The 15,940-nt window shown below is 44.4% G+C and overlaps 1 pseudogene; it reads left to right on the top strand.

Annotated features, from left to right (window-relative positions):
- Positions 1 to 15,940, top strand: part of LOC135555140 (WASP homolog-associated protein with actin, membranes and microtubules-like) — a 41,705-nt pseudogene that overhangs the window by 7,519 nt on the left and 18,246 nt on the right.

The following is a 15,940-nucleotide window of genomic DNA, read 5'->3' as shown; positions in this document are numbered from 1 at the left end:
AGACGACCTAGAGGGACCTGCGTAGAGACCTAGACCTGCGTAGAGACGGGGGACCTGCGTAGAGACGACCTAGCGGGACCTGCGTAGAGACGACCTAGCGGGACCTGCGTAGAGACGACCTAGAGGGACCTGCGTAGAGACGACCTAGAGGGACCTGCGTAGAGACGACCTAGAGGGACCTGCGTAGAGACGACCTAGAGGGACCTGCGTAGAGACGACCTAGAGGGACCTGCGTAGAGACGACCTAGAGGGACCTCTGTAGAGACGACCTAGCGGGACCTGCGTAGAGACGACCTAGAGGGACCTGCGTAGAGACGACCTAGAGGGACCTGCGTAGAGACGACCTAGAGGGACCTGCGTAGAGACGACCTAGAGGGACCTGCGTAGAGACGACCTAGAGGGACCTGCGTAGAGACGACCTAGCGGGACCTGCGTAGAGACGACCTAGCGGGACCTGCGTAGAGACGACCTAGAGGGACCTGCGTAGAGACGACCTAGAGGGACCTGCGTAGAGACGACCTAGAGGGACCTGCGTAGAGACGACCTAGCCGGACCTGCGTAGAGACGACCTAGAGGGACCTGCGTAGAGACGACCTAGCGGGACCTGCGTAGAGACGACCTAGCCGGACCTGCGTAGAGACGACCTAGCGGGACCTGCGTAGAGACAATTAGTTCTAGAATTAACATCCTCTTAGATTTTTTTTCCTTATGCTTGCCAATATATGGCCAGTAATGATGAATTTCATCACCAGTCAAAATCTAACGTGAGATCTTTTTTGATCAAATCATTAATATAATCGGTGGCTTTAACTCAAACAGATCGGTTGCTTACATATTCTCCACCACTCATGTGTTCCTTACATATTCTCCACCACTCATGTGTTCCTTACATATCGGGGGAATCTAGTTGAATAAACTCCATTTTAGCCCAAATGATCTTTAGGATGTATCACGTCAGGGCCATTTTACTGTGGTGGGGTAAAATTAGATGGTCCCATAGCGTCACCTCGGGGGGCTGGTCCGCCACACACGCACGTTGCTGGAATGAACATCTGACTCATGATAGCATCAGCTGCAGTACACTGAGTACTGGAACAGTGGGACACTAAGTCCACATCAAGTCGTGGTAGAATAGATCCAGAACAGTGGGACACTAAGTCGTGGTAGAATAGATCCAGAACAGGGGGACACTGAGTCCACATCAAGTCGTGGTAGAATAGATCCAGAACAGTGGGACACTAAGTCCACATCAAGTCATGGTAGAATAGATCCAGAACAGTGGGACACTGAGTCCACATCAAGCCGTGGTAGAATAGATCCAGAACAGTGGGACACTGAGTCCACATCAAGTCGTGGTAGAATAGATCCAGAACAGTGGGACACTGAGTCCACATCAAGTCGTGGTAGAATAGATCCAGAACAGTGGGACACTAAGTCCACATCAAGTCATGGGAGAATAGATCCAGAACAGTGGGACACTGAGTCCACATCAAGCCGTGGTAGAATAGATCCAGAACAGTGGGACACTGAGTCCACATCAAGTCGTGGTAGAATAGATCCAGAACAGTGGGACACTGAGTCCACATCAAGTCATGGTAGAATAGATCCAGAACAGTGGGACACTGAGTCCACATCAAGTCGTGGTAGAATAGATCCAGAACAGTGGGACACTAAGTCATGGTAGAATAGATCCAGAACAGTGGGACACTGAGTCCACATCAAGTCATGGTAGAATAGATCCAGAACAGTGGGACACTGAGTCCACATCAAGTCGTGGTAGAATAGATCCAGAACAGTGGGACACTACGTCCACATCAAGTCATGGTAGAATAGATCCAGAACAGTGGGACACTAAGTCATGGTAGAATAGATCCAGAACAGTGGGACACTGAGTCCACATCAAGTCATGGTAGAATAGATCCAGAACAGTGGGACACTGAGTCCACATCAAGTCGTGGTAGAATAGATCCAGAACAGTGGGACACTACGTCCACATCAAGTCATGGTAGAATAGATCCAGAACAGTGGGACACTAAGTCCACATCAAGTCATGGTAGAATAGATCCAGAACAGGGGGACACTGAGTCCACATCAAGTCATGGTAGAATAGATCCAGAACAGGGGGACACTGAGTCCACATCAAGTCATGGTAGAATAGATCCAGAACAGGGGGACACTGAGTCCACATCAAGTCGTGGTAGAATAGATCCAGAACAGTGGGACACTAAGTCCACATCAAGTCGTGGTAGAATAGATCCAGAACAGGGGGACACTGAGTCCACATCAAGTCATGGTAGAATAGATCCAGAACAGTGGGACACTGAGTCCACATCAAGCCGTGGTAGAATAGATCCAGAACAGGGGGACACTGAGTCCACATCAAGTCATGGTAGAATAGATCCAGAACAGTGGGACACTAAGTCCACATCAAGTCATGGTAGAATAGATCCAGAACAGTGGGACACTAAGTCCACATCAAGTCATGGTAGAATAGATCCAGAACAGTGGGACACTAAGTCCACATCAAGTCGTGGTAGAATAGATCCAGAACAGTGGGACACTAAGTCATGGTAGAATAGATCCAGAACAGTGGGACACTAAGTCCACATCAAGTCGTGGTAGAATAGATCCAGAACAGTGGGACACTAAGTCATGGTAGAATAGATCCAGAACAGTGGGACACTGAGTCCACATCAAGTCATGGTAGAATAGATCCAGAACAGTGGGACACTGAGTCCACATCAAGTCATGGTAGAATAGATCCAGAACAGGGGGACACTGAGTCCACATCAAGTCATGGTAGAATAGATCCAGAACAGTGGGACACTGAGTCCACATCAAGTCATGGTAGAATAGATCCAGAACAGTGGGACACTAAGTCCACATCAAGTCGTGGTAGAATAGATCTTCAGAGATAAATAAAACAAGACGCATATATCTGTCTGTCATCATAACGAACAGTAACCAGGCCATGGTCATCTGTGGGCTACAGGACTGTGTTAGTTCACTGAGCTAAAGGCATTAGCCTAGCTATAGTTTGGGATGTTGTTCATTGGTACATAAAGGACTTCGTACAGGTCAGTGACTCTGGACTTTAACTTCTTGCTTCACCTGACGTTGGCCGGAGTTTGTTCCACAGGTCATAGGTCATAGAGTGATCTGGCCAGTCACCGGACAAATACATTTGATTTTCTTTGAAAACGTGAGATCCTCTAATACGCTAGTCTGTTTCGTGTAAATATAATTTGATTGATTAGCCTAATATAATAGAATGTATTGATTGATTGACAGATCCTTCAGAGTCATGGAGGTGCAGACAGAATGATTCTACTGCTACAGATCTACCACGAGGAGGACCTAGCCTACCAGGACCTGGTCACCGTAGCAACCACCTTCTACCAGTACCTGCTGCAACCCTTCAGAGACATGAGAGAATTGGCAGGGCTCTACAAGATGGAGATACTGGTAGGTGGAGAGACACACACACACACACACACACACACACACACACACACACCACCCTCCCTTCAGAGACATGAGAGAACTGGCAGGGCTCTACAAGATGGAGATACTGGTAGGTGGAGACACACACACACACACACACACACACACACACACACACACACACACACACCCCTCCCTTCAGAGACATGAGAGAACTGGCAGGGCTCTACCAGATGGAGATACTGGTAGGTGGAGACACACACTACGCAGAAACCCACGCTCGTACACACACACACACACGCTGATTGGTTGTAATTTAGCGTGAACCAGAGACCCCGTCTGAGTTTTTGATACAAGGTGGAATCCAACTGTTCTGGTCTCTCTCACCAAGCTGAGGTCACAAAGACACATTTCACTCATTTAGAATAACAGATATATGCTCTGGTCTCTCTCACCAAGCTGAGGTCACAAAGACACATTTCACTCATTTAGAATAACAGATATATGCTCTGGTCTCTGTCACCAAGCTGAGGTCACAAAGACACATTTCACTCATTTAGAATAACAGATATATGCTCTGGTCTCTCTCACCAAGCTGAGGTCACAAAGACACATTTCACTCATTTAGAATAACAGATATATGCTCTGGTCTCTCTCACCAAGCTGAGGTCACAAAGACACATTTCACTCATTTAGAATAACAGATATATGCTCTGGTCTCTCTCACCAAGCTGAGGTCAAAGACACATTTCACTCATTTAGAATAACAGATATATGCTCTGGTCTCTGTCAAAGACCAATTTCACTCATTTAGCTGCTCTGGTCACAAGCTGACACAAAGACACATTTCACTCATTTAGAATAAAAAAATATGCTCTGCCACGTTCACAGGAGTCAAATAATCAACGTTTTGAATTCTATTATCATGTTCATGTCATTTTTGTGCCCAAACTCAACTCATTTGTGAAAACTGCTAATTTCTCTGTTTGAAACGTGAAAGGGGAAAGCTGTGTTGTTTCATCGTGGTTGTGAGACCCAGACTTTCAGTGGTTTTGTCCTAAACCCTAAATACAACATGAAAACAACATTATGTGGACACCTTTTAAATGAGCGGATTCGGGTATTTCAGCCACACCCATTGCTGAAACGTGTATAAAAATCGGAAAAAAACACACAGCCACGCAATCTCCATAGACAAACGTTGGTGGTAGACTGGCCATCTTGAAGAGGTCAGTGACTTTCAACGTGGCATGGTCATAGGATGCCACCTTTCCAACATGTCAGTTCGTCAAATTTCTGCCCTAATAGAGCTGTCCCGGTCCAACTGTAAGTGCTGTTATTGTGAAGTGGAAACGTCTAGGAGCAACAACGGCTCAGCCGCGAAGTGGTAGGCCACAAGCTCACAGAACGGCACCGCTGAGTGCTGAAGCGGAAAAATCATCTGTCCTCGGTTGCAACACTCACTGCCAAGTTCCAAACTGCCTCTGGAAGCAACGTCGGCACATAACTGTTCGTCAGGAGCGTCATGAAATGGGTTTCCATGGCCGAGCAGCTGCACACAAACCTAAGATCACCATGTGCAACGCCGAGCGTCAGGCTGGAGGGTGGAAAGCTCGCCGCCATTGGACCCTGGAGCAGGAAACGCTTTCTCTGGAGCAAAATGTTTGGCAAAGCCATTTCCTGTTTCAGCATGACAACGCCCCAATGCACAAAGCGAGGTCCATACAGAAATGGATGGTCGAAATTGGTGTGGAAGAACTTGACTGGCCTGCACAGGAGCCCTGACCTCAACCCAATCGAACACCTTTGTGATGAATTAGAATGGCGCCTGCGAGCCAGGCCTAATCGCCCAACATCAGTGCCCGACCTCACTAACTCTCTTGTGGCTGAATGGAAGCAAGTCCCCGCAGCAATGTTCCAACATCTAGTGGAAAGCCTTCCCAGAAGAGTGGAGGCTGTTATAGCAGTAAAGGGGGGACCAACTCCATATTAATGCCCATAATTTTGGAATGATATGTTCAACGAGCAGGTGTCCACATACTTTTGACCATGTAGTGTATGTCCCTCTTCCTGCGTTTTTAACAGGCAGGCCAAATTAATTGGTGACGCTGATCTGATCAGTAAAAAAAAAACAATTAGTGAAAAGAATATTGGAAAAGAATTGGTCTGCCTGTCTAAACACAGCCACAGTGTCCCCCCTCTGATGTCGCTGTTTTAATCCCCCCCGATGTCACTGTTCTAATCCCCCCTCCCGATGTCGCTGTTCTAATCCCCCCCCCCCGATGTCGCTGTTCTAACCCCCCGATGTCGCTGTTCTAATCCCCCCGATGTCGCTGTTCTATTCCCCCCGATGTCGCTGTTCTAAACCCCCATGTCGCTGTTCTAACCCCCCATGTCGCTGTTCTAACCCCCCATGTCGCTGTTCTAACCCCCCATGTCGCTGTTCTAACCCCCCCATGTCGCTGTTCTAACCCCCCATGTCGCTGTTCTAACCCCCCCCATGTCGCTGTTCTAACCCCCCCATGTCGCTGTTCTAACCCCCCATGTCGCTGTTCTAACCCCCATGTCGCTGTTCTAACCCCCCATGTCGCTGTTCTAACCCCCCATGTCGCTGTTCTAAACCCCCCATGTCGCTGTTCTAAACCCCCCATGTCGCTGTTCTAACCCCCCATGTCGCTGTTCTAACCCCCCATGTCGCTGTTCTAAACCCCCCATGTCGCTGTTCTAAACCCCCCCATGTCGCTGTTCTAAACCCCCCATGTCGCTGTTCTAAACCCCCCATGTCGCTGTTCTAACCCCCCATGTCGCTGTTCTAACCCCCCATGTCGCTGTTCTAACCCCCCATGTCGCTGTTCTAACCCCCCATGTCGCTGTTCTAACCCCCCATGTCGCTGTTCTAACCCCCCCATGTCGCTGTTCAACAATGTAAAGCCTTTCTTCTGTTCTCTCCTGGCCCCTATCAGAAGTCTCTGGATGAGGAGGAGTTGGGTCCTAAGAGGATCGCAGCACTGGAGAGAGGGCAGAGGAGTGGAGGAGGAGAGGAGAGGATGCAGTCTCCTCCATACAGGACATCACAGTCAGCTACTTCATAGAAACATCCAAAGCCCTTGGAGGTAGAGAGAGAGAGTGTGTGTATGAAGCATTAAGAGCCCCTAATAGCAGCTCTCCACAGACCCTCTCAGCTGCCCCCCCTTTTAGAGCAGCTCTCCAGACCCCCTCAGCTGCCCCCCTTTTAGAGCAGCTCTCCAGACCCCCTCAGCTGCCCCCCCTTTTAGAGCCACTCTCCAGACCCCCTCAGCTGCCCCCCCTTTTAGAGCCACTCTCCAGACCCCCTCAGCTGCCCCCCTTTTAGAGCCACTCTCCAGACCCCCTCAGCTGCCCCCCTCCTCCTTTAGAGCCACTCTCCAGACCCCCTCAGCTGCCCCCTCCTCCTTTAGAGCCACTCTCCAGACCCCTCAGCTGCCCCCTCCTCCTTTAGAGCCACTCTCCAGACCCCCTCAGCTGCCCCCCCTCCACCTTTAGAGCAGCTCTCCAGACCCCCTCAGCTGCATATAGGGGAAACCTTGTGCCAAATGAACCCGTCTGTGTGGTTGATCTGTGTGACCAGGTATGCTACGTGTGATGGGGGAGGATAAGCGTGGTTTTGGTCAGGCCTCCTGGGCCTCAGCAGCTCCTAGACTGGAGAAGCTGCGTTTCCTGCTGGCTAAAGAGACCCTGCAACACATGAGAGCAACTGAGATGTGTCTGCACCGCAAGAAACACACCATCAGAGAGAAGGTACTGTGTGTGTGTGTGTGTGTGTGTGTGTGTGTGTGTGTGTGTGTGTGTGTGTGTGTGTGTGTGTGTGTGTGTGTGTGTGTGTGTGTGTGTGTGTGTGTGTGTGTGTGTGTGTGTGTGTGTGTGTGTGTGTGTGTGTGTGTGTGTGTGTGTGTGTGTGTGTGTTGTTGTGTGTGTTTTAAAGGCCATTCTCTGGATTGGTATTCCTATCTGATCAGATTCCCTGGGGGTGTCTGTAGCTGCGTCTGTAGCTGTGTCTCTGTCTGTAGCTCTGCCTGTAGCTGTGTCTGTAGCTCTGTCTGTGTCTCTGTCTGTAGCTGTGTCTCTGTCTGTAGCTGTGTATCTGTCTGTAGCTCTGTCTGTAGCTGTGTCTGTAGCTCTGTCTGTAGCTGTGTATCTGTCTGTAGCTGTGTCTGTAGCTCTGTCTGTAGCTGTCTCTCTCTCTCTCCGGGTCCTTGATCTTTCTATAGAGCTGAGTGTGAACAGAGAATTCCCCAGACAGACAGACAGCTACCCCTCCAGCTGTATGTCTACGTGTGTCAACTACCAACACTAGTCTGGATTCTGAACATCTCACAACTCTAGGAACAAGAAAATCGCTTCTCAACTTTCAGAACTCTGTTTCTTTTAATGGGAAAATATAACCGTTTTTTTCCATTTCCTGAAAAGTTTATCTTTTGGAGATCAGAGCTTTTCATCCAACATCGATATGCAGAAACCTATATACTGTTTGACATCACATTGTAAGAAAAAAAGCAGGTCAAGAGATTTGATCTGTCTAAATATATGGACTTCCTGTATGGAATATCTATAGCTAACCCGCGTGGAAAAACTGTTGTCCAGGTTATTCTAGATATATTACTGACCCAGTGAGAAGGTGTAACCCAGGCCATAATAAAATACTGCATTGGAGGTACTATACTGTACGGCTACTCCTCTAGTCAGCCCCTCTCCTAACCAGGTGTGTTTGTTCCTCCTCCAGACTATCCCAGGTGATAACCATCTGTATCCAGCCCCTGTTTGTTTTAGTGATGTCAGAACCCCCCTTCTGACCACTTAGTGTCAGTACTGTAGTCTCCCTCTGTAGACGGGTTCTCTCCTACATTAACAATGTTCATGTTGTCTTAGGTCTGGGAGTGCTGAGACCAGCAGTACTGTAGTCTCCCTCTGTAGACGGGTTCTCTCCTACATTAACAATGTTTCTGTTGTCTTAGGTCTGGGAGTGCTGAGACCAGCAGTACTGTAGTCTCCCTCTGTAGACGGGTTCTCTCCTACATTAACAATGTTCATGTTGTCTTAGGTCTGGGAGTGCTGAGACCAGCAGTACTGTAGTCTCCCTCTGTAGACGGGTTCTCTCCTACATTAACAATGTTTCTGTTGTCTTAGGTCTGGGAGTGCTGAGACCAGCAGTACTGTAGTCTCCCTCTGTAGACGGGTTCTCTCCTACATTAGCAATGTTCATGTTGTCTTAGGTCTGGGAGTGCTGAGACCAGCAGTACTGTAGTCTCCCTCTGTAGACGGGTTCTCTCCTACATTAACAATGTTCATGTTGTCTTAGGTCTGGGAGTGCTGAGACCAGCAGTACTGTAGTCTCCCTCTGTAGACGGGTTCTCTCCTACATTAACAATGTTCATGTTGTCTTAGGTCTGGGAGTGCTGAGACCAGCAGTACTGTAGTCTCCCTCTGTAGACGGGTTCTCTCCTACATTAACAATGTTCATGTTGTCTTAGGTCTGGGAGTGCTGAGACCAGCAGTACTGTAGTCTCCCTCTGTAGACGGGTTCTCTCCTACATTAACAATGTTCATGTTGTCTTAGGTCTGGGAGTGTTGAGACCAGCAGTACTGTAGTCTCCCTCTGTAGACGGGTTCTCTCCTACATTAACAATGTTCATGTTGTCTTAGGTCTGGGAGTGTTGAGACCAGCAGTACTGTAGTCTCCCTCTGTAGACGGGTTCTCTCCTACATTAACAATGTTCATGTTGTCTTAGGTCTGGGAGTGCTGAGACCAGCAGTACTGTAGTCTCCCTCTGTAGACGGGTTCTCTCCTACATTAACAATGTTCATGTTGTCTTAGGTCTGGGAGTGCTGAGACCAGCAGTACTGTAGTCTCCCCCTCTGTAGACGGGTTCTCTCCTACATTAACAATGTTCATGTTGTCTTAGGTCTGGGAGTGCTGAGACCAGCAGTACTGTATTCAGTGCCTGACTTGTACTGTAATAGGTGCTGCTACTCATTTTGGGTGCAGGAGCTCCAGCAGTAGTTTCTAGTTAATATTCTATAAGAGGAACAGGTGCCCCAGCAGTAGTTTCTAGTTAATATTCTATAAGAGGAACAGGTGCTCCAGCAGTAGTTTCTAGTTAATATTCTATAAGAGGAACGGGAGCTCCAGCAGTAGTTTCTAGTTAATATTCTATAAGAGGAACAGGAGCTCCAGCAGTAGTTTCTAGTTAATATTCTATAAGAGGAACAGGGCTCCAGCAGTAGTTTCTAGTTAATATTCTATAAGAGGAACAGGTGCTCCAGCAGTAGTTTCTAGTTAATATTCTATAAGAGGAACAGGTGCTCCAGCAGTAGTTTCTAGTTAATATTCTATAAGAGGAACTCCAGGTAGGCTCCAGCAGTAGTTTCTAGTTAATATTCTATAAGAGGAACAGGTGCTCCAGCAGTAGTTTCTAGTTAATATTCTATAAGAGGAACAGGTGCTCCAGCAGTAGTTTCTAGTTAATATTCTATAAGAGGAACAGGTGCTCCAGCAGTAGTTTCTAGTTAATATTCTATAAGAGGACCAGGTGCTCCAGCAGTAGTTTCTAGTTAATATTCTATAAGAGGAACGGGAGCTCCAACAGTAGTTTCTAGTTAATATTCTATAAGAGGAACAGGTGCTCCAGCAGTAGTTTCTAGTTAATATTCTATAAGAGGAACAGGTGCTCCAACAGTAGTTTCTAGTTAATATTCTATAAGAGGAACGGGAGCTCCAGCAGTAGTTTCTAGTTAATATTCTATAAGAGGAATGGGAGCTCCAGCAGTAGTTTCTAGTTAATATTCTATAAGAGGAACAGGTGCTCCAGCAGTAGTTTCTAGTTAATATTCTATAAGAGGAACAGGGGCTCCAGCAGTAGTTTCTAGTTAATATTCTATAAGAGGAACAGGTGCTAGTTAATATTCTATAAGAGGAACAGGGGCCCCAGCAGTAGTTTCTAGTTAATATTCTATAAGAGGAACAGGTGCTCCAGCAGTAGTTTCTAGTTAATATTCTATAAGAGGAACAGGTGCTCCAGCAGTAGTTTCTAGTTAATATTCTATAAGAGGAACAGGGGCTCCAGCAGTAGTTTCTAGTTAATATTCTATAAGAGGAACAGGTGCTCCAGCAGTAGTTTCTAGTTAATATTCTATAAGAGGAACAGGTGCTCCAGCAGTAGTTTCTAGTTAATATTCTATAAGAGGAACAGGTGCTCCAGCAGTAGTTTCTAGTTAATATTCTATAAGAGGAACAGGTGCTCCAGCAGTAGTTTCTAGTTAATATTCTATAAGAGGAACAGGTGCTCCAGCAGTAGTTTCTAGTTAATATTCTATAAGAGGAACAGGTGCTCCAGCAGTAGTTTCTAGTTAATATTCTATAAGAGGAACAGGGGCTCCAGCAGTAGTTTCTAGTTAATATTCTATAAGAGGAACAGGTGCTCCAGCAGTAGTTTCTAGTTAATATTCTATAAGAGGAACAGGGCTCCAGCAGTAGTTTCTAGTTAATATTCTATAAGAGGAACAGGTGCTCCAGCAGTAGTTTCTAGTTAATATTCTATAAGAGGAACAGGTGCTCCAGCAGTAGTTTCTAGTTAATATTCTATAAGAGGAACAGGTGCTCCAGCAGTAGTTTCTAGTTAATATTCTATAAGAGGAACAGGTGCTCCAGCAGTAGTTTCTAGTTAATATTCTATAAGAGGAACAGGGGCTCCAGCAGTAGTTTCTAGTTAATATTCTATAAGAGGAACAGGTGCTCCAGCAGTAGTTTCTAGTTAATATTCTATAAGAGGAACAGGGGCTAATATTCTATAAGAGGAACAGGTGCTCCAGCAGTAGTTTCTAGTTAATATTCTATAAGAGGAACAGGTGCTCCAGCAGTAGTTTCTAGTTAATATTCTATAAGAGGAACAGGTGCTCCAGCAGTAGTTTCTAGTTAATATTCTATAAGAGGAACAGGTGCTCCAGCAGTAGTTTCTAGTTAATATTCTATAAGAGGAACAGGTGCTCCAGCAGTAGTTTCTAGTTAATATTCTATAAGAGGAACAGGTGCTCCAGCAGTAGTTTCTAGTTAATATTCTATAAGAGGAACAGGTGCTCCAGCAGTAGTTTCTAGTTAATATTCTATAAGAGGAACAGGTGCTCCAGCAGTAGTTTCTAGTTAATATTCTATAAGAGGAACAGGTGCTCCAGCAGTAGTTTCTAGTTAATATTCTATAAGAGGAACAGGTGCTCCAGCAGTAGTTTCTAGTTAATATTCTATAAGAGGAACAGGTGCTCCAGCAGTAGTTTCTAGTTAATATTCTATAAGAGGAACAGGTGCTCCAGCAGTAGTTTCTAGTTAATATTCTATAAGAGGAACAGGTGCTCCAGCAGTAGTTTCTAGTTAATATTCTATAAGAGGAACAGGTGCTCCAGCAGTAGTTTCTAGTTAATATTCTATAAGAGGAACAGGTGCTCCAGCAGTAGTTTCTAGTTAATATTCTATAAGAGGAACAGGAGCTCCAGCAGTAGTTTCTAGTTAATATTCTATAAGAGGAACAGGTGCTCCAGCAGTAGTTTCTAGTTAATATTCTATAAGAGGAACAGGTGCTCCAGCAGTAGTTTCTAGTTAATATTCTATAAGAGGAACAGGTGCTCCAGCAGTAGTTTCTAGTTAATATTCTATAAGAGGAACAGGTGCTCCAGCAGTAGTTTCTAGTTAATATTCTATAAGAGGAACAGGTGCTCCAGCAGTAGTTTCTAGTTAATATTCTATAAGAGGAACAGGTGCTCCAGCAGTAGTTTCTAGTTAATATTCTATAAGAGGAACAGGTGCTCCAGCAGTAGTTTCTAGTTAATATTCTATAAGAGGAACAGGTGCTCCAGCAGTAGTTTCTAGTTAATATTCTATAAGAGGAACAGGTGCTCCAGCAGTAGTTTCTAGTTAATATTCTATAAGAGGAACAGGTGCTCCAGCAGTAGTTTCTAGTTAATATTCTATAAGAGGAACAGGGGCTCCAGCAGTAGTTTCTAGTTAATATTCTATAAGAGGAACAGGTGCTCCAGCAGTAGTTTCTAGTTAATATTCTATAAGAGGAACAGGTGCTCCAGCAGTAGTTTCTAGTTAATATTCTATAAGAGGAACAGGTGCTCCAGCAGTAGTTTCTAGTTAATATTCTATAAGAGGAACAGGTGCTCCAGCAGTAGTTTCTAGTTAATATTCTATAAGAGGAACAGGTGCTCCAGCAGTAGTTTCTAGTTAATATTCTATAAGAGGAACAGGTGCTCCAGCAGTAGTTTCTAGTTAATATTCTATAAGAGGAACAGGGGCTCCAGCAGTAGTTTCTAGTTAATATTCTATATAAGAGGAACAGGTGCTCCAGCAGTAGTTTCTAGTTAATATTCTATAAGAGGAACAGGGGCTCCAGCAGTAGTTTCTAGTTAATATTCTATAAGAGGAACAGGTGCTCCAGCAGTAGTTTCTAGTTAATATTCTATAAGAGGAACAGGTGCTCCAGCAGTAGTTTCTAGTTAATATTCTATAAGAGGAACAGGTGCTCCAGCAGTAGTTTCTAGTTAATATTCTATAAGAGGAACAGGGGCTCCAGCAGTAGTTTCTAGTTAATATTCTATAAGAGGAACAGGTGCTCCAGCAGTAGTTTCTAGTTAATATTCTATAAGAGGAACAGGTGCTCCAGCAGTAGTTTCTAGTTAATATTCTATAAGAGGAACAGGTGCTCCAGCAGTAGTTTCTAGTTAATATTCTATAAGAGGAACAGGTGCTCCAGCAGTAGTTTCTAGTTAATATTCTATAAGAGGAACAGGTGCTCCAGCAGTAGTTTCTAGTTAATATTCTATAAGAGGAACAGGTGCTCCAGCAGTAGTTTCTAGTTAATATTCTATAAGAGGAACAGGTGCTCCAGCAGTAGTTTCTAGTTAATATTCTATAAGAGGAACAGGTGCTCCAGCAGTAGTTTCTAGTTAATATTCTATAAGAGGAACAGGTGCTCCAGCAGTAGTTTCTAGTTAATATTCTATAAGAGGAACAGGTGCTCCAGCAGTAGTTTCTAGTTAATATTCTATAAGAGGAACAGGTGCTCCAGCAGTAGTTTCTAGTTAATATTCTATAAGAGGAACAGGTGCTCCAGGTGCTCAGGTGCTCCAGCAGTAGTTTCTAGTTAATATTCTATAAGAGGAACAGGTGCTCCAGCAGTAGTTTCTAGTTAATATTCTATAAGAGGAACAGGTGCTCCAGCAGTAGTTTCTAGTTAATATTCTATAAGAGGAACAGGGGCTCCAGCAGTAGTTTCTAGTTAATATTCTATAAGAGGAACAGGTGCTCCAGCAGTAGTTTCTAGTTAATATTCTATAAGAGGAACAGGTGCTCCAGCAGTAGTTTCTAGTTAATATTCTATAAGAGGAACTAGGTGCTCCAGCAGTAGTTTCTAGTTAATATTCTATAAGAGGAACAGGTGCTCCAGCAGTAGTTTCTAGTTAATATTCTATAAGAGGAACAGGGAGCTCCAGCAGTAGTTTCTAGTTAATATTCTATAAGAGGAACAGGTGCTCCAGCAGTAGTTTCTAGTTAATATTCTATAAGAGGAACAGGTGCTCCAGCAGTAGTTTCTAGTTAATATTCTATAAGAGGAACAGGTGCTCCAGCAGTAGTTTCTAGTTAATATTCTATAAGAGGAACAGGTGCTCCAGCAGTAGTTTCTAGTTAATATTCTATAAGAGGAACAGGTGCTCCAGCAGTAGTTTCTAGTTAATATTCTATAAGAGGAACAGGTGCTCCAGCAGTAGTTTCTAGTTAATATTCTATAAGAGGAACAGGTGCTCCAGCAGTAGTTTCTAGTTAATATTCTATAAGAGGAACAGGTGCTCCAGCAGTAGTTTCTAGTTAATATTCTATAAGAGGAACAGGTGCTATAAGAGGAACCAGCAGTAGTTTCTAGTTAATATTCTATAAGAGGAACAGGTGCTCCAGCAGTAGTTTCTAGTTAATATTCTATAAGAGGAACAGGTGCTCCAGCAGTAGTTTCTAGTTAATATTCTATAAGAGGAACAGGTGCTCCAGCAGTAGTTTCTAGTTAATATTCTATAAGAGGAACAGGTGCTCCAGCAGTAGTTTCTAGTTAATATTCTATAAGAGGAACAGGTGCTCCAGCAGTAGTTTCTAGTTAATATTCTATAAGAGGAACAGGTGCTCCAGCAGTAGTTTCTAGTTAATATTCTATAAGAGGAACAGGTAGCTCCAGCAGTAGTTTCTAGTTAATATTCTATAAGAGGAACAGGTGCTCCAGCAGTAGTTTCTAGTTAATATTCTATAAGAGGAACAGGTGCTCCAGCAGTAGTTTCTAGTTAATATTCTATAAGAGGAACAGGTGCTCCAGCAGTAGTTTCTAGTTAATATTCTATAAGAGGAACAGGTGCTCCAGCAGTAGTTTCTAGTTAATATTCTATAAGAGGAACAGGGCTCCAGCAGTAGTTTCTAGTTAATATTCTATAAGAGGAACAGGGGCTCCAGCAGTAGTTTCTAGTTAATATTCTATAAGAGGAACAGGTGCTCCAGCAGTAGTTTCTAGTTAATATTCTATAAGAGGAAGGTGCTCCAGGTAGTTTCTAGCTCCAGCAGTAGTTTCTAGTTAATATTCTATAAGAGGAACAGGTGCTCCAGCAGTAGTTTCTAGTTAATATTCTATAAGAGGAACAGGTGCTCCAGCAGTAGTTTCTAGTTAATATTCTATAAGAGGAACAGGTGCTCCAGCAGTAGTTTCTAGTTAATATTCTATAAGAGGAACAGGTGCTCCAGCAGTAGTTTCTAGTTAATATTCTATAAGAGGAACGGGAGCTCCAGCAGTAGTTTCTAGTTAATATTCTATAAGAGGAACGGGAGCTCCAGCAGTAGTTTCTAGTTAATATTCTATAAGAGGAACAGGTGCTCCAGCAGTAGTTTCTAGTTAATATTCTATAAGAGGAACAGGTGCTCCAGCAGTAGTTTCTAGTTAATATTCTATAAGAGGAACAGGTGCTCCAGCAGTAGTTTCTAGTTAATATTCTATAAGAGGAACAGGTGCTCCAGCAGTAGTTTCTAGTTAATATTCTATAAGAGGAACAGGGGGCTCCAGCAGTAGTTTCTAGTTAATATTCTATAAGAGGAACAGGGGCTCCAGCAGTAGTTTCTAGTTAATATTCTATAAGAGGAACAGGTGCTCCAGCAGTAGTTTCTAGTTAATATTCTATAAGAGGAACAGGTGCTCCAGCAGTAGTTTCTAGTTAATATTCTATAAGAGGAACAGGTGCTCCAGCAGTAGTTTCTAGTTAATATTCTATAAGAGGAACAGGTGCTCCAGCAGTAGTTTCTAGTTAATATTCTATAAGAGGAACAGGTGCTCCAGCAGTAGTTTCTAGTTAATATTCTATAAGAGGAACAGGTGCTCCAGCAGTAGTTTCTAGTTAATATTCTATAAGAGGAACAGGTGCTCCAGCAGTAGTTTCTAGT

Source organism: Oncorhynchus masou, chromosome 2, assembly GCF_036934945.1.
Source record: "Oncorhynchus masou masou isolate Uvic2021 chromosome 2, UVic_Omas_1.1, whole genome shotgun sequence".
In the NCBI taxonomy this organism is placed as follows: Eukaryota; Metazoa; Chordata; class Actinopteri; order Salmoniformes; family Salmonidae; genus Oncorhynchus; species Oncorhynchus masou.
Note: the sequence above shows the minus strand (reverse complement) of the source record. Positions and strands in the feature narration are given on the sequence as shown.